The 19661-nt window shown below is 50.1% G+C and overlaps 1 pseudogene; it reads right to left on the bottom strand.

Annotated features, from left to right (window-relative positions):
• LOC120381639 overlaps positions 1–18679 on the bottom strand; it is a 318539-nt pseudogene extending 299860 nt beyond the window's left edge.
• Positions 18680–19661: the final 982 nt, after the last annotated feature.

The raw sequence follows: 19661 nt of genomic DNA, 5'->3' as shown, positions 1-19661 counted from the left end.
ACAGGGCAGAGTTTTGTGCTATCGGGAGCTTTCCCTGTGTGGATTTGACAGGTGGATCAACATAGAGACACATTGTGACCCTTCTCAGGGTGCTGAGGACTGTGAGTCTCCTTGTTGCCACCTGCCACAAGGAAGAGGGAGTTTTGCATTTGGCAGCTGGATGTTAGTGACCAAACTCACCAGCCTGCTGGAACTCAGGGACCCTCCTCTGAGCTACAGCAGCCACCTTAACCCTTGAGTTCCTTCAATGTGTCCCACTCTGGGGTCCAGCCCGGGTCACCAGATACTTGGTGAAATCCCAGATCCTCTCTTCCCCAAGTATCCCAGGTTACTAGTTTTACTGTGGACCATTGCTACTGTATCTCACACAGCACCTGAGTACAGTTATCGAACAAGCAAAAAATTTATTTCACAACGGATAGAGATTTAAACAAACAAACGTGAGTGATGGAAACCAACTGTTACCAACTAAACAAAGGCAGAAAGTGATAGAATAGAAAGGCCAGCACAAAAAACAGAGAGAGGAACAATAAGATACTAAAAGGATAATGGTTGGAACTCTCCATTTCTCTCAGTCTTTGGACTGATGGGTAGTAGAGCTGTAGCAACAGTTGAGGAACCAGGGTAAATTAAATCTAAGGTTTGAGCTGCTAGTGAAGCATTTTCCACACTCACGGCATTCCTAGGGGCTCTCTCCTCTGTGGATTGTTTGATGCCTAATAAGGTGCGAACTGCGATTGAAGGTTTTCCCGCACTCAGCGCATTCATAAGGCCTGTCCCCTGTGTGGATTCTCTGATGTCTAGAAAGGTCTGATCTTTGAGTGAAGCTTTTCCCACACTCACTGCATTCAAAGGGCCTTTCCCCTGTGTGGATTCTCTGATGTTTAGAGAGGTTTGAGCTGCTAGTGAAGCATTTCCCACACTCACGGCATTCAAAGGGCCTCTCCCCTGTGTGGATTCTCTGATGTTGAGAAAGGTTTGAGCTGCTAGTGAAGCATTTCCCACACTCACGGCATTCAAAGGGCCTCTCCCCTGTGTGGATTCTCTGATGTTGAGAAAGGTTTGAGCTGCTAGTGAAGCATTTCCCACACTCCCGGCATTCAAAGGGCCTCTCTCCTCTGTGGATTGTTTGATGACTAATAAGGTGCGAACTGCGATTAAAGGTTTTCCCGCACTCAGTGCATTCATAGGGCCTGTCCCCTGTGTGGATTCTCTGATGTACAGAAAGGGCTGAGCTGTGAGAGAAGGTTTTTCCACACTCCCTGCATGTATTTTTTCTCTTTCGCCTGAGGATTTCCTGCTGTGTTGTGGTTTCCATGAGGATCTTCTGAGTTCCCCGAGAGGAAATAAATTTATCCACTTTCTTTCCTGGCTGGTTTCCTTGATCTGTTTTTGGTCTGTGCTGAATCTCCCAGGACTTTCCCTGCTCATGACTCCTGGACACATTCCTTTTCCATCTTTGAGATAATGCTCTGTTTTTACCCACTGGCTCAACATTTTCAGGCTGAGAATTCTGCTCCTCTTTCTCACATGCCATTGCATCACCTGCTGTGATAGAGACAGAAACCTCAAACAGGGATGGAAAGGGGAAGACCAAACCAAAACAAGTGCTGAGGACAGGTCAAATAAAAATCAGGAGCTGAACTCCCCCAAACTCTTCCCCCAAATAGGAGAGAGGAGGGGGATGAATTCAGCCTTCACATCCCTTCCAAATACGCAGGGGGAAGGGAGGAAGCTACTGCCTGGTGTCTGCTAGGATCTATAGGAAGCCATGAACTATATTTACCCTGAGGATACGACCCCTGCTAGGGATAATAATGAACTGAGAGACCTCCCCAAAGGCTTTGTTGGGTATCCCAGATGTTTCCTTCGGGCACTTACAGATTCTGAGGTGGTTTAATGTTTCCTCACCTGTGCACGGAGATCTCAGGATCTCTCTTTCCTCTGAACCCTGGAGGTCTGGGACCCATGGCTCTTCCCCTTGTTCCAGCTGGGAGATCACATCACGCTGGAAAACTAGAAACCCTGCTCAGATGAAAGAAAACAAAGGAGTTCAGTTGATTTCATAAGACTTGGTCATAAAAACATTCTATTAATTTAACTTCAGTGCTTAGTGTGACCTGGTGGGCCAGGGGCAGTTCTCACTGAAAATGCCAAGATCAGGGCAGGCTGAAAAAGGGAGAGCAGATGCTCCCAAAACTGCTGGTTAACACTGAAGTTAAACTCACCGACCAGTCACCAACTGTGCTTCTGATCACCCACGCGGGTAATCGAGAAGCTGAAAAAAGAAATCACGCAGCCCCCTTTATTGCATCCCAGTTCTCTGGCTCCTAATCAGCAGCTAGGTCCAGTACAGTGAGAGGTTATTCAAAAACTCTGCTCACATAAACAAAGTGTTCCTCTGACCCCAAAGGGTCAGCCACATCACCAGGTCAGTATAGGTTTGGATATTACCCAAAATTCCATCCTTCCAGACAATCCTTTAGCATCTAAACTAAAGGTTTAAATGAAAGAAAGACAGAAAGAAGTTAAATGGGAAAGCAGTCAGATACATTCCAAAATGGATATATCAGGTTCTTAGCAGTATTGGTGAGCTGCTGGCTTGAAAGTCCGTCAGGAACACACCCATAGCTTGGATGGGTCATTCAGTCCTTTGTTCCAGGGTTCAGTTTGTAGAGAAGTTGCTCCAGAGGTAGGAAGGGGGATTGAAGACAAAATGGAGATGATGCAGCTGCCCTTTACATTCCTTTTGCCATGTGTCCTGTACTTCCTGTGTCCCAAACACAAGCTTCAAAGCACGTGGCATGGAAAAGCCTTGGAGTTCTCATTACACAGGCATACCCCGGCATGTCTTGCTGACTCAATAGGTGTATCCCCTTGGTCCTTTCCATGGGCTCATTGTACAGCTGATGATCGTCAATGGGCCATCAAACAGGCTAGGCAGTGTTGATGCCAATATGTCTGGGGGTGTCACCCAGAAACACTGCACAAGTCTGGAAATACAGATATACCCTACATATCTATAACTCACAATACAAAGGTGATACAAACATAGAAACAATATTATCATACTTGGCAAATCATAACATTTTACTGACACCTTACATGGCATATCGAGCACGATTCATTGCAATTTTATCAGATTATATTATTATTTTATTATTAATACCAAAGTGTCTCACAATTCCATCCAGTGTCACACTTGGTAAACCAGTGAATTCCCAGGACCAGTTCCCCAGGGCCTTGAAGATGCCGAACACTATGCTTATGAGGGATTGAAATACCCACATATCTGCTGGGAACACACACACAGACACTGTGTCACTGTGCTCACTCTTCTAGAAAATCATGATCAATTTTGTACACAGTATGGCTTGTGAGGTATCATTTGAAAACGCATAATCTACTGAATATTATCCTCCTGTTAAAATGTGTAGTAACACTGTATGTAAAGTTATGAGATTTTACTGTATGATATTACTGAAAAAGTTACAATTCTGGGGAACACCCACAGAGCAGTTCCTCAGAGACAGCAAGGCAAACAGCTGGTCAAACAGCCATTCTCCTGCAGGGGGAAGGTGTGAAGAAGACATTTACATTCCATCACAGGGACCTCTTGAAGCTGTTGTGGAAAACAACCACACAATTGATTTTGAATCAGCTCAGCCTGAGGTTCTTTTCTTGGTTAAAAGTGCGCAGGGGGTGACAGCTATTGGAATACTGTCCCCTGAGCTAAAAATCACACAAGCCTTTTAAAGCTTAAAACCCCAAACAACGACACATATGTTGCACGTTAATTACCTTATTTGGAATATATTGCAAAATATGATGCAAGCAATGTTGGAAATAATTAAGAAAGGGATAGATACGACAGAATATATCATATATCATAATTGTAAAAACAGCAAATAAATCCACGATAGACCCACATCTTGAATACTGCATGCAGATGTTGTCGCCCCATCTCAAAAAAAGATATATTGGAATTGGAAAAGGTTCAGAAAAGGGCAACAAAAATGATTAGGGGTATGGAACAGTTATGCCAGACCTAACCCCCAGTTTCACTTGAGCAAACAGGAGCTATTTGACACTGTGCGATACGGCTCCTGTGCTCTGTTCCCAAAGTGTTCTGCAGCAGGGGAGGGTCTCTGGTAGTGTGTGTGTGTCACTGGCATATTGGGGTGATGCTGAAACAGGACAGAGTAGAGGTGGCATCATGGGGCTGGCATGAACCTTATCTCTTCATTTCCCCTTCCAAGAACCGAGGGGACAGGAACCCTTACCCAGCGAGGTCACCGTCTCATAGTTCTCCTGCATGACATCCCAGTAGAGGGCTCTCTGAGCGGGGTCCAGCAGAGCCCACTCTTCCCTGGTGAAATACACAGCCACCTCCTCGAAGGTCACCGGCCCCTGAAAGAGCAAGAGTCCAACACTCAGGACCTCTTTCCCCACGCACAGCCCCACTATTTGTGGCAGAGAGGAGCCAATCAAATGGAAGCTCTGGGTGGATCCCACTCAACAGAGTCCCACCCCGACCCCGCTCAGCGTATCCAGCAAATACCAGGGTGAGGGGACGAAGCGAGAGCCCCTTGTCTCTCCCAGCAGATCCATCACACCCCTACTAGCCACTGACCGATACAGGAGATGGAGCCCCTAGCAGGGTCCAGGGAGAGCTCCCTGGTAGGAAGCCCAATAGCCTCCTCCTTGTGAAAAGCGGGATATGAAGGGAGAGGCAGCTCCAATAAGCCTGACTCATGGGTGTCCCCTTCATATCTCACAGCAGCCGCTGGTTAGTGAGGTCAGGCTCCAGCACTGGGAGTCTGGGAGTCTGGTCAGTTTGACTAGCTCCATGTAGGTGGGCTATTTTCTTTCTTCACAAATTAGGACATTTCCACCTCCGAACTTCCTGGGTCTGTACCTAGAATCTAGGCCACTTATTAAATAACTCCCAGCAGGTTTGCCACACCCTGGCCTCCTCCTTTCTCCACCCTGTGCATCTCCTGCCCCGCTCCAACCTCCAGACCAGACTGTGCAAACCTTCCCATCTCCAGTGTATTTGCTCTCCCTCTCCTCCAGCAGGAACCCACCAGCAACCCCCCGATAATCTCTACCTCAGTTGGCTCCACTGCAGCCATTTCTCTTCCCTGTCCCACGGCAGGCTGGGATGAGCTGGAGCAAAACATGGACGTCATTCTGCAGCCTGTCTCGGGGAGAAGGGCAGTTGTGGGTGTTTCAGAACCGGTTTTAGTTAATTTCACATCAGAATTCCCCCAGGCCCTTTCCCTGCAGACAGACACGCTAGATTCTGCCATGCTGGGAAATGCTCAATCTGTTTATTACAATGTAGACCTGGCCCCTGCTGCCAGGCTAAGCCCACAGAGACATTTTTAATCTCCCTTCTCCCTCCCCTCACCCCACCGGCCAGAGAACCCCCACCAGATCTTCATTGCCAGGTTGGGAGTCCCAAAGTGTTTTCCCCCTCCCCCCAAGAGACCCCAAAAGCCAGAGACCCCCCAAAAGAGACCCCCACTGGGAACTCAGTCCCTCACTGCCTGCCTAGGACCCCCTCCGCCCCTGCCCTCCAGCAGGATCTGCCCTGCCTTTTGCCTCCTCCCCCCTGCGGGATCCCCTGATGCTTTACAGGGGCACCCCCTGGCCTAGCGCCGGGGATTCTCCCACACACACTCTGTGCACTGGGCACGGCAGCAATCCCAGGAGTCTGCGGGGGAAGCCCAGACAGAGCCCCTGGCTCAGCACCAGGCTCCCTCTAACCCCCTGTCCCGCCTCCCCAAGAGACGCCCACCCCGGCTGTTCTGCAGCCCCCAGCGATACCCACCTCCAGGACCCACAGCCTCAGGGCTGGGCACATCACAACCACCCTCTGAAACCCCAAATCTCCAGAACCCACCAACCTCACTAGGGTACCCCCTGCCCAGCCACCCAGAGGCCTCCCCCCACCACAATCCCCCTTCAGCTGCTATCTCCCCCCACAGCTCCACCCCCACCCCCCCAGCAACACTGTTACCTCACAGTGCCTGAGAAGTGGATAGAAAGTGACCACCGCCCCCTGCTGGCCAGTCACACAGGCAGAGGGAGCCCTGGGGGATGCCTCTTGAACTGGAGTATGGAAGGCCTGGAGGGACAAAATAGATAAGAAATGTCCATGGCCTGTCACTACCAAATAATGGTCACCATGGATCCACCCCAGAGGTGGCTGCATCTTAGCACTGCGGGAAGCAACCCCTCACCAAGGCCATTTGCCATGGGGTTTGGGATACTTCTCAACTCACACTGCACTCAGAGTGACCTCCTCATCCCGTGCCAGCTGGAGAAAAGGGTCCAGCCAACTCTTCTGTAACTGGTTGGGAACCACTGACCCCCCAAACAGGGGGAGGCCTCTGGCTTTGATGTGTATTAAATATCTGGCTGGTCTCTTTCTTTGGCAAACATTTTAACAGAGGTAAAGGAGGGACCAAATGATTCACAAAGGAGTCGGGAAAGATGATCTCTGGGCAATTTCACCCCCTGCAACCTCCAGGATGGAGAAGAACTCAGGGCAACAGGTTCCCTCGAAGGAAGAAGTTGCTGGGATTTAGAAACACGGGGAACAGCCCCAAACCCGATAGGATTTTTAACTGACATTTGATAATGACACAGAAAGAGGCAAAACCTGAGCTTTGAGAGCAACGTTCAGAAATGAAAGAGTTCCCAATCTGAGAGATTTTGGATCCATTTTGCAAATTATCTCTATAATTTCCTCTCTAGGAAAGTGGAAAATCAGAGGGATTTTATATCAGTTGTTGATAGGAGGTAAAATCTGAGTGTTTCACATCAATATTTGATAAATGAATAAAGAGGAAATGGGCAACATTTGCAAACATTTTATATCCATGTTCAAGAATCTGAGCAAAGGTGTAAACCTGAGATTTTCTTGGTATTTTATAATTAGAGAGACAGGGGAAAATCTCAGCGCATATTCAATTAGAAATAGACAACTAGAGAGCAGTGGGGCAAATGTTTAGGGTATTTTATATGAATCTTTGAGATTTGCAAAGCAAATGTGTCACAAACTGCGTATTTGATAACATGAGAGAAAAACACCAAGATCTGAGGGGATTTTATATTGCTGTTAATGAACTAGTGGAAAAGGGGGACTGTTGGACTGGATTTTATACGACTGTCCAATACATAAACACAAAGTAATGGTTCCCCCCCACCCCCACCCCCACCATTGCCATGGGCAGCAGGGAGCCCTTTGAGGAGCTGATTAAAAGGGCAAGGGAGGGGGAGCTGGAAGGTCCCTGGATAAAGGAAGGGGGCAGCAGTGGGGGATGGACAGGTGACTGGCAACTGATGGTTGGGGGCAACTGTGCTGGTAGTTAGGGGGCAACAACTGGGATTGGGAAACTGGGGTCTGGGCAGTCCCCATGGGGGACACGTGCGCCTCCCTTCCCTGCCCTGGCAGAGACCCGGCATCTCCTAGAATATCAGGGCTGGAAGGGACCTCAGGAGGTGTCTACCCCAACCCCCTGCTCAAAGCAGGACCAATCCCCAACTAAATCCCCAAATGGCCCCCATGAGTCAGCTCCCAGCCCTGGGTTTAGCAGGCCAGTGCTCCAACCACTGAGCCATCCCACCCCCACTCCAGGGGCAGCCATGTGCTGGGGAATGACTCAGGGCAACAATTTCCCACCTACACAAGGACAAATCGCTGCAGATAAAATGGGTGGGAAAATGCCCCTCACTAGAGAAGATTTTAAACTGACGTTTGAGACTCATGGGGAGAATGGGGGAAATCGGGGGAGATGGGAGAGCTGATCATTGGAGGGGAAAGGGGGGGAATCGCCCCAGATTTTATAGCCCCGTGTGAGATACTCAGAGAGAAAAGGGGCAGAACTAGAGAGAATTTGTATCGGGGGCGAGAGGCAAGTGGCACCAACAGGGACAGGATCCAATTAACCCCCCTCCCCCCTTCCCCCGCCCGCAACTCCCCCCCCCCGGGAATTTCCTGGCTGCCCAGAGACAGTTCAACCCCCCCCACATCCCACTGACCTTCCCCCCCTACAACTCCAGCTTCTCCCCTCCCTGCCTGACACCCCCCATCTCCCCCCACACCACAGGGGATCCCCCCCGCCAGGCCCCAGTCTCTGCCCCCCAAATCCCACTGGGGCTGAGGCAGCTCTGAGGCTTCTCCCAGGTTCCCCGGGGCAGAGTCACTTTCCTGCCCAGCCCCAGTGCCCCCCCCGGGGTCTCTCACTCCCCGGGGGCTCCGTGGGAGGCTGGACACCAGGGATGCAGGACGGCAGGAATGGGGGTGACAGGCCTCCTGTTCCTCAGTCTCACGGCGGGACCGAGGGGGCTCGTCACTCTCCGGCTCGGGAGCGCTGGGAAGACCCGACCGTGGAGGGGCCGTCGCTGGGGGGGGGACGGCCCCGCGCAGGCGCTGAGCACGTCCTTATATCACTTCTGTGGCGGGAAAAGTGCTGAGGAGATGGAACGCTGAGGGCTGGTTTTGGCGGGAAAACCCGGTTTGGACTGGTTTGAGCCTGTCCCCTGATGGTAAACAAGTCCCCTCTCAGAGATGGAGTCCAGGGGTCAATAGTTCATATGCTCCTGATTGGATCTTATTTTAAAGCCAGTGATTTACTTCATAAACATCTTATTAAGCAACTAATTGAACATATTAAACGGTTCATACTTCTCACACCTAACAATGAGATCAAAAAAAGAACACAGACAAACCTTGTCAGTAACGGCTAATGTCCCAACTGGGAAGCACGTGAGCTTGTTGCAGAGCTGCTCCTCAGGGACGGGAACCTCCTGCCACCCCAGCCTCCAAAATCACTCAGGCTGCACTTTCTGCATGACTAGGTGATGGCTGAGGGGGGCGTGGGAATTGGTGGCCTCTGCTGCAGGTGATGGGAATCTCAGATATTTAAAGCCATGGCCTAGAGGAGGGAAGTGCCTAACTCCAGAGTCTGCAGCTGCCTAGGGCCAGGGCTGAGAATTTAGAGTCCCTAGTGCAGCCGTTGCAAGGTTCAAGCATGCTCAGTCCTGGCATTGCCACCCCTCCTGCGGCTAGTAGCTGCAGGTGGCTAAGGCTGGCCTCTGGGAACTGGCCCCATGGCCGTAGCCAGAGAAGCTGCAGGTGGCTCTGTGACTACTGGGGGCCATTAAGCTAGAGCAGCTAAAGACACTGGAGTTAACCTCAAGGAACAAAGGTCACCAGTAGGACAGGAATGTCAGGGGGAGCAGGGAAAGAGGGAGCAGGTCAGGCTGGCAGAGGGAGCTTCCAGCTGGGTGGGAGCATGTCCAAAGTGGAAAGGAAACAAGCATGGGGAGAGGTGGTGGTGACCAGGTGGTGACCAGACTAGCATGTAGATGGGAGCAGAGGGAGAGAGGCTGGTGGCTTCAGATTCCCAAGGGCTAAGTCCTGACTTTGGGGAGATGGTGTTTGCAGGTGGCTGGCTCACATGGCAGGATGGCTGCTGAGGGAGGGATCTGTCAGAACTGATCAGGTGTCTGCTGGCTTTAGAACTGTGAGCTGAGACTAGGACCACATGCTGTGACTGGTGACATGGGGGGTACTGGAGACATGGCTAGAGAAGGTCTGAATGAGGAAGGAGATAAATCTGTGGGGAGTTTCCTTGATCACTATGAAAGTTCTGCTCACTGTGGACACTGGTAAACCCACATGGGTGTACAGCTCAATAAGAAAACCCGGGGGCTGAGGGAGCTGTGTATGGCAATGCGTACAGTCATGTAGGGGTGTGTGATCAAAATGAAAAATGTCTCTGAGATGCAGTACCAGGTATGCTATGGCACCAATGGCACTGCCCCACCAGGCCCACACTCGGAGCCCACAGTGACTACATAGGGGCCTACAAATATGTTTGGTACCAGGACCCACAGAAGGTTAATCTGGTCCTGACTGCCTGAGCACTATTTCAGCCCCACATTTTTGGGTGGACCTCCCAGTGGGAGCTGCCGAGCCTTCCCCTGCAACACACACACACATACACACACACAACCCTCCCTCCTGGTGTTGAGAGGGGAACAGGAGAAAGAACAAAATAAGCAAGAGAAGAAGAGAAAGGAGGGAGGGAGGGAGGGATGGAGGAAAAGGTGAAACAAAAAGGACAAACCCCAATGTCCCCGGTGATTCTAAGGGACAAAATCCCAGGTGTGCAATAAAATTCTGCCTCCTTAAGCTCGTGTTTTCCATGCCTAGAATTCAACTCTCACCCCCATGGATCAGACTGAACAGGTTTCAAACCTCCAGGAGGCTCTTACCTTCTAAACAGGGATGGCTGTTTTCTAGTAAAATCACGAAAAGGGAAGGAGAAAACTCGAAAGAGGTTCCTCCTGGCACTCACGTCCATGAACCCAAATACTCTCTCAGTCCTCAGAGAGAGACCTGGAGAAGGAGACTTGCTGAAGCAAAGCCACAGGGGTCTCTGAGGGTTCCCTGGCCCCTCGCCCCTGTCCTGCCTGGCTGATGTCAGCATCTCTCTGTGAGGTCACCACCTCCCCACCACCTTGGAACAATAGGCTGAGGTCCTGCAAAAGGCCTTTGTGATGTCACTGCCACACCCCTCCCTTGCTGGGCTAATGTCCTGCCCCTGGCCAGGCACTTTGCAGGTTTGAGCTACTCCCTGGGGATCACCCCACTCAAGGAGCATTCGTTCTAGGCAGCAAGCCGGCTAGACAAGGAAACATCAGACACTGCTCCCAATGCTGCACTCAGTTTTTCAGATATTAGTCGACTTTATGGCTAGAAGAGACCATTAGAGCATCTAATCTGACCCCCTGCATATCACAGGCCTCCTGTAGGACACAAGAGCTACTTTTGGGGCAAACACATTCCAGAAAGGCATCTAGTCTTCATGAAATGACATCAAGAGATGGAGAATCCATCACTTTCCTTGGTAACTTGTTCCTGTGGTGAATCATCCTCGCTGTTGAATATTTGTGCCTTAGTTGTAATATGAATTTGTCTCTTTTCACTTTCCAGCCATTGGGTCTTATGCCTTTCTCTGCTCAATTCAAGAGCCCTTTAATACCCAATCCTTTCTCTCCATTAAGGCACTTCAGCACTTCAATGAAGTCACCTTTCAATCTTCTTTTGATAAGCTAAACAGGTTGAGCTCTTTCAATAGCTCCCTAGAAGGCATTTTTCTCCAGCCCTCAGAACATTTGGTGGCTCTTTGCTGCCCCAGCTCCAATTTCATTGATGCCGTGTCACCTCCTGTGACATTATTAACATAATCTGTAACTGTATAGATTACCATTGTGACCAATGTTCTATATTCGCAGCCAATATTGTAGAAAGGTTGTTGTGTAAGGGGTCTATGGAGAGGTTCTGATTGGCTGATTATATTATGCTATCTCTCACTGTGTATCATTTTTCTAGTTGATGTTATGAATATTGGCTCTATGCTGCCCGTATTTCAAATTTGTGCTCTGCTTCCAGGGAACACCCCAGCCAGACAAGTTGGTGTCAGTTCTGCCTAGCCTGCTTGATGGCCCATTACGGACCATCAGCTACACAATCGACCCACTGAGAAAAGGCAGATATGCCTTGTAACTCAGCAAGGTCTGCAGGGACCTGCCTATGCACAGAACTCTAAGGTTTTTCTGTGCCATGTGCTTAGGGAGATGTATTTTTCATGCCCTGGTTCCTCACTGACCCAGAGAGAACAAAGGAACACAAAAACAAAAACCTTCCCCCCCAGATCTGAAAGTATTTTCTTCCCTTATTGGTCCTTTTGGTCCTGTGCCAACCAGGGTATCTGAGCTTTTTAACCCTTTACAGGGTATTTTATGCTACCTGTAGCTATACGTTTATGACACCCTGTAACTAGCAATCTGCAGAATCTGATTCTGAGAAAGGGCAGAGTGAAGGGAAGTGGCTTCAGCAGATTTACTGAGCATGCTCAGTTCATGTGAGCATGCTCAATGCACCATAAGTAGCAAATTCCTACACACAGCAGTTTCTCACACTACACCTGAGGCAGCATGAGGCAGCGGGGCTCCATCACTGTCCAGACCCCACCCAAGAGCAGATCCCCAGGGGCTGCGAGACCCTCAGCTTCTGGGACCTGTGTGTGGAGTCTCTCTTCTGCCCACCCAGGGCTGCCCCTGGGGTCCCTCTGGCCCCTGGTGCCTGCAGCCCCTGGCCGGGGGCAGCAGAGCCTGGGTCTGGGTCCAGCTGGAGAAAGTCCCCACCTCGGAAGGGCACAGAAAGTGCTTCAGTGAAAGTCTGTCCCTGGAGCAGCCCCCTCTGGCGCTGCAGCAGCAGCCCGGAGCTCAGCCCCGGCTCCCAGCGCACACTGGAGTCAGCAGCACCAGCAGTGTCTGGTACCTTACAAAGCCCGGCCACCAGGAGCTGCCCCATGGCTCTTCTCCTTGTTTTTCCTGCTTCCTTCCTACCAGCCCCCCACTGCTCCAGCCCCTTCCTGGCTCCTTCAAGCCCAACCCAGGCTGCAGCTGCCGCACTCACTGGGCCAGGGACTGTCTGAGGTGGGAACTAGCCCCATCTCTGCTCCTCCTCCTGCCCCTGTGTGTCCCAGAGCCGCTGCAGGGACTGACCCGCACCCAGGCTCTCGCTCCTATTAGCGCTCGCAGGGGCCAATCCAGCTATGGGAGAGTGAGCGCCCCTGGGAGCAGGGAAGTGACCAAGTCTCCCTGCCAGAGGGTGGGGGAGGGGGAAGAAAGGGAAAGAGGAGAGACTGAAAGGGGATAAGGAGAAATAAGTGAGGAAAGCAGCACCCAGCTCTTTTCTGCTGCATCACCCCTGAGCAGATTGCTCCTGAGCTCTGGGTAAATAGCCCCCAGTGTCTCCCAGATCCCCCTGCTCCCAAGGCAATGCACATAGGGATCTCCTTCCTGCCAGGCGTGATTACAAGCAGGTGTAGGTGTCACCCTTATGCCATGATTGGAGAAAGACAGCAAAGCTTGGGGACACGTGTCTGTATTTCCAGTCCAGTGTGACAATCCTGGCTCCAGGAGGGGTTTGTTCTCTGCTCCTGCTGGATGGGCACAGAATGGGGCAGCAACAGGTCTGTGTCAGTTTTCGTTGCTCCACGTTCCTTAACTTAGAACAGTGTGAAATGAAGAAAATGGAGATTGAATTAAAGGGAAATACACAAAGAAAAGTTCCAGCCCCGTTTGCTTATTGAAAGAAATGACTCAACTTCCCAGTTACAGGTTTTATTAACATGAACAAATAAATCCAAGAGCTCACATCACTAAGGCTAAATGACTATAGACACCACTCAGCTAAGGGTTAAACAACACAGTGATAAAGTTCAGGTCAAATCAGGAAATCAATGAGTTAACAAGGATACTGCGTTGGAATCAAGTCGTCAATTTAGTCCAACCATCAGATTAATACAGTAGAAAAACCAACCCCTATAAATCCTAAAAGAGCAACCCAAGAAGGCAGGAGCACATTTAGTGATGCCGAAATCCCAATCAGAGATTTTCACCCAGGCAGTGCAACCCAGATTTACCCAGCTGAATATTTCAATACCGAAACCAAATCATTGCTGACATTTAGCCCACAACCTCAAAGCTAATTAGTTTTCTCCTTAGATTTCACTATTCGGTAGCTAATACTTCTCCTCACCCTCTCGCCCCAAAACACATACAGACCTTAGAGAGACACATTAGTAAAAGAAGTTCAAACAGCTCTTGCTGAACAATACGTATCTGACCGCTCAATTCCGTCCAGTTCTTCCATAGGTGTGGAGCATGCGTTCAGTCATTTCATAGGGCAGAGTTTTTAAGGCTATTAAGATTTGGGGAACTATTTTTCCTAGCATCTTCCCTGTGTAGATTTCAGAGGTGTTCACACACTGACACCCACTGAGCCGCACTGTTACACACCAAGCTAATAGAAAGGCCGGGAGGTCTCCAACTTCATAAAAAGAAACAGACAAAAATAGAAAAGGGGACAAAGCGTTTCTAAGATTAGAAGGGGTTGGGTCTCTGCACCTCTCGGGCTTTGGATTCACTGGGGTAGGAACTGTAGCTGCAGTTTAGGAACCAGGTAATGGCATAGATGCTCCAGCACGTTGGGCTAGCAGGCTTTGCAGGTACAGGGAGACTAGTACAGGCTGCTTAGCCCATCGCCATTGTGCTTCATTCCCCAGAGGGGATCAGTCCTGGGATCCTGGCAGTCAGTCTCTCTGAGGCTATGTCTACATTGACAGAGTTACTGTGCCAGGAGTTACACTGCCGCTCAGAGAGCGCTGAAGGGAAACCACTATTGTGTGTTCACACTGTCAGCTGCCTGTGCAATAGCGTGTTCACACTTGCAGCAGTGTTCGGAGCGGTGCACTCAGAATCCCACTGAGCATCTCTTCCTCTTATGCTGCTAAGAGTTGTGGGAAGGCGGAAGGGGTCGCGGAGCATCCTGGGTCCTGTCCCAATGCCCCATGATGCATCGCTTCGCAGCCCAGCAATCCCTGTGCTTCCATTCACATTTGGGGCCATCTTTCAATGGTGGGTGTACTGTGCATTCTGCCCCTTTGGGCAGCAGGAATGGACCCCGCACGGTTGACCTATATGCTGCTCGCTCTCTAACACATCACGAGTGGCAGTGGAGTTATTCTTTAACCTACAAAGGCAAGAGGAGTTCGACATTGATCTCGCCACATGTAGTAGCTACGACAGGAGATTGCTGATGGCATTCACAGAGCTGCTGACCACAGTGGAATGCTGCTGTGGAAACAAGCACTGAGCGGCGGGATCACATTCTCATGCACATCGGGGATGATGAGCAGCGGCTGCAGAGCTTTTGGATGAGGAAAGCCACATTCAAGGGACTCTGTGATGAGCTCGTCCCGGCCCTGCAGCACAAAGACACGAGAATGAGAGCTGCCCTGTTGTTGAAGCATGTGGCAATAGCACTGTGGAAGCTGGCTACTCCAGACTGCTACCAATCAGTCGCTAACCAGTTCAGAGTTGGAAAATCGACCGTTGGACGCATGTTGACAAAAGTGTGCCAGGCATTAATTGAATCCTGCTCTGAAAGACCCTGATTCAGGGCAACGTGCATGCCATTGCAGATGGCTTTGCACAAATGCGCGTCCCTAACTGTGGCGGGTGATAGATGGCACATATTCTAATTCTGGCACCAGACCACCTAGCCCCTGAGTACATTAATCACAAGGGATATTTTTCTATGGTTATCCATGCAGTAGTGGATCACCATGGGCATTTCACAGACATTAACGCAGGCTGGTTCGGAAAGGGGCACGGCGCACGCACCTTTCAGAACACTGGCCTGTTCAGGAAGCTGCAAGCAGGGACTTTCTTCCCAGACCAGAACGTCAGCATAGGGGAAGTCAAAATGCCCATTGTGATCCTGGGAGACCCTGCCTACCCCTTATGAAGCCATACACAGGGCACCTTGACAGCGGCAAGGAGCGGTTCAACAACAGGCTGAGCAAGTGCAGAACGACGGTTGAGTGCTTTTGGCCATTTAAAGGCCGACTGGCGCTGCTTAGATGGAAGGCTGGACCTGGCCAGTGACAATATTCCTGTGCTTATAGCCGCATGTTGTACACTCCATAATATCTGTGACGGGAAGGGTGAAAGCTTCACTCAGGGCTGGACCTCTGAAGCTCAGTGTCTGGAGGTTGAATCTGAACAGCCAGAGACCAGCACTATTAGAGGGGCGCAGAAAATTGCCTGTTGCTTTGCAGGACTCTGTTCACTTTCAATTAATGGAATGAAGATTGCTTCCAAACCAGAACTATTCTATTAAAAACAACCACTGGAGGAGAGAGACAAAAACAAACACACACACACACACACACACACACACCAGCACAGTGGGGGATGAGGGAAAGGAGTGTCCCATGAGTAGATGAGGTTAAAGATTTGTGTCAGTCTAAGTATATCTATGCAACCGTATCCTTGGGAGTACAGTGCAGCAGGTACTGTGCTTCGGCAGGAATGAACTGCAGAGGGACGGGTGTTGAGTGGACTGGGTACTAGGAGTCCGCAGGGCTGGACTGCGATGGGGCAGGAGTGGAATGCAGAAGGGTCCAGACTGGAGCCAGGAGGTTGATAAGAGTGCGTTGGCCGTGTCTGGGGGCACACGGGAAAGAGGTTTGCGACAGCGGCTGCAGGGGAGGGCATGCACAGCGCTGCCTGGTTTGCAGTGCTAGTAGCACCTGGAGAGCGTGTCCGCTTGGCACTCCATAACTCCTGCTTTCTGCAACCCTCCTGCCCCCAACAACTCGCTTCAGTGATTCCCAAAATCAAAGCCACTAGCCAGCTGTGACTGGCGAGCCTCCTCCAGGGCAGAGAAGAACTTCTAGCTGCAAACATCTCTGACCTATGAGACATCCTCTGCCTCTGGGTCCCCCTCCACCTCCACCTCCAAGTTTTCCTCCTCCTGGCTCGAGCCACTCTCAATGGGCACGCAAGTACCCCGAAGTACCTACAGTGGCCTTTGCAGGGGAGGTGGGGTCACCACTGAGTATCGCGTCCTGCTCTTTGTAGAATCTGGAGCTCGTGGGTGCAGCCCTGGAAAGGCAGTTTGCCTCCCACATCTTGTGGCAGGTGTTCTGCAGGGCCTTCGCTTTGACCCTGCACTGAAGTGTGTCCCAGTCATGGCCCCGTTCTCTCATGCATCATGAAATTTGTCCATAGGCGTGATAATTCCTACCGCTGGAGCACAGCTGGAACTGGACAGCCTCCTCTCCCCAAATGCTGATGAGGTGCAGCAGCTCGGTATTGCTCCAAGCCAGGGCTCACCTGGTGCGTGGAGCAGGCCTGGTCACCTGGAGAGATGCGCGGAGACCACGGCAGGCATCACCAAGCAAACAGGGAGGGGACTTTGAAAGCGTGCACACCTTGGAAGTTACAGGGCAGACAGCGGCTTTACCGTGCAGAAACTTGCCAGCGCAGACAAGGCCGTAGATGGCTTACGTAACATAAGAACCCAAACCTGGTCCTACTGGCTCAGACCAATGGTCCATCTAGCCCCGTGTGCTGCCTGAGAGTGACCAGTGCCAGATGCGTCAGAGGGAATGAACAGAACAGGCTTGTTGCCCTGCAAGGTGAGTCTTTCACCCTTATCTTTAACTTCATTGTTGTCAATTCCTACTGATGTTATCTTACCACCCCTCCCCCGAGGTTACTGCGCAAATCCGGTGTGAACCACTCCTTTGACACAGACGTGTCCCAATCCAGCTGAACTGAGGCAGACTTTGGGCCAATGTCCGTTTGGAAAAGGCCCACTTAACCCAACAGGTTTCTCAAAGTACCTGTCGCTGTGAACCGCATGTAGTGTGGATGTGTAGACCCCAAAGATATCAAACATGAAAGAAACACAAGGCCAGCACTGAGGAGGTTTCCAGAGCCAGGCCTGAGGGTTAAACAGCTGTGCTCAACAGGAAAAGGGGCCTCCACACCTATAAAAATAACTGGTTGAAAAAACAAAACAAAAAAAAATAAAAAAACCAAACCAAAAAAACCAACCCAGAAAAGCTCCCATCACACATCCATCACCATTGTAGATTTTGACATCTGCTGCCTGATGTGATGTCTTTGCTTTGCAAACAAGAGACCTGGGGAACTCTCTGGCTGTTACCCTCTAACTGGGTAAAAGGTTACACCTCTTGTATTAAGTAATTTTCCTCTTAACAAAAGATTTATTTTAAAATTTATCAAAATGAATTCCACTTGAAATAGAAATAATTACAGTCTATACTGGGTCTCTATTCTCACACAGGCTATTTCTCTCACCTGTTCCCCCACTCTAATTCCTTTGGAGGGAGGTTTTAATTTCAGGATTAGCCTCCATTTACGATACAGTAGGAGGAGGCAGGGAGAGAACTAGAAGAAAACCTGATGACTAACGGTTGCTGTGAAATGGGGGAACAGTACAACCGTGATGCTCAGGGTTTGTTTAGACTAGGAAAAATGATGGAGTTTAGGTCAGGTCAAGGGGAAAGCTAATGCCAACCACTGCACCTGGGCTGCTTCTGCTCTATAACTATAATTGTCTTTTTACCCCAAGATCATTAACTTGAGCAGCCAACGCCATGTACAGCCCTAGTGGATGTCAGGCACAGGTAGTTTTTGCCTCAGTGTAACTTGTTGGGATCAAACCTCTCTCCCACCTGGAGCTGATGAACATTCCTGGCAGGACGGACACACACTCCTGTGACTCAGAAGGAAAGGAGTTGATAGAAAAGATCACAGGACTGACCCCAAAGACGGGTGAGCTGCAAAAGGCAGAAGCAGGCAACTGATCTGGTGGAGTTGAGACACCACAGTGAAGATGGTGCAAAGATCACTATGTGGGAATTAGCAAATGTGATTTAAAAAAAAAACAAAAAAAACCCCACCACTTTGGCCAGCCCTAGTCAAGGCATTTGCTACAGTTCTCTCTCATGTGGATTTTCTGATGTCTAATGAGGCTTGAGCTCTGATTGAAGCTTTTCCCACACTCAGAGCATGTGTAAGGCCTTTCTCCTGCGTGGATTCTCTGATGTAAAATGAGGCCTGAACGATGAATGAAGCATTTCCCACACTCAGAGCATCCATAAGGTTTCTCACCCATGTGGATTCTCCTATGTCTGATAAGGTTTGAGCTCTGATTGAAGCTTTTCCTGCACTCAGAGCACCTGTAGGGCGTCTCCCCTGTGTGGATTCTCCGATGTGTGATAAGGTTTGAAATATCCCTGAAGCATTTCCCACACTCAGAGCATCCATAAGGTTTCTCACCTGTATGGATTCTCTGATGTCTGATAAGGGCAGAGCTCCGACTGAAGCTTTTCCCACACTCATGACATGTGTAGCGTGTCTCTTCCAAGTTGATTCTTTCATGTGTAATAAGGTCTGAGTGGCTACTGAAGTTTTCCTCTGGCCTGTGCTGAGTCTCACAGGATTTCACTTTTTCTGGGAGTGCACAAATCCCGGAATCATTCCCTTTGGATCTTCCTGATAACATCCCATGTGGTTCTTCTTGCTCAGCATCTTCCTGCTGGGGTTTCTCCTCCTCATTCTCACTCACCAGCCCATCACCTGATGGGAGACAGAGAGAATCCAGACACAGGTCACTCCCCGCACCTGAGAGAAAGGAAATCTCAGAGAGAGGAATGGAAAAAGGGGGGGAACAAACCAAAATATGTGCAGGAGAGATCAAACCTATCAGGTGCTGATTTTCCCCAAACCCTTCCACAGAGGAGAGAGGAAGGGATCAGTTTTGATCCACATCTCACCAGAACGCTCAGGGGAAAGAGAGATGGGGAGAGACCTGCTGCTAGTTGTCAGTCAGAATAGGAGGGAAGCCATGAGTCACATCTGCCTAATGATTCCACATCTGCAGCGAACAATCCTGAACTTGGAGATCTCATAAGGTCTTTGTAGGGCATCCCAAATATTTCCTGCATTCCCACACAGTTGTTGAGTTGGTTTAACCAAGTCCTCACCTGTGCAGGCAGCTCTTGGAAGCACTTCTTTCTCAGAGCCCTGGAGGTCTGGGACCCATGGCTCTACCCCTTGTTCCAGCTGGGAGATCACATCAGGTTTGGAAACTGGAATCCCTACTCAAGGCAAAGAAAACAAGGGAGGTCAGTGGAATTTGTGGGATACTTGTCACAAGGAATAGTCCATGGTTTTAACCCCAGCTCATT

This window comes from Mauremys reevesii, linkage group 14, assembly GCF_016161935.1.
Source record: "Mauremys reevesii isolate NIE-2019 linkage group 14, ASM1616193v1, whole genome shotgun sequence".
Taxonomy (NCBI): domain Eukaryota; kingdom Metazoa; phylum Chordata; order Testudines; family Geoemydidae; genus Mauremys; species Mauremys reevesii.
The sequence above is the reverse complement of the archived record's forward strand: the minus strand, read 5'-3'. Positions and strand labels throughout refer to the sequence as shown.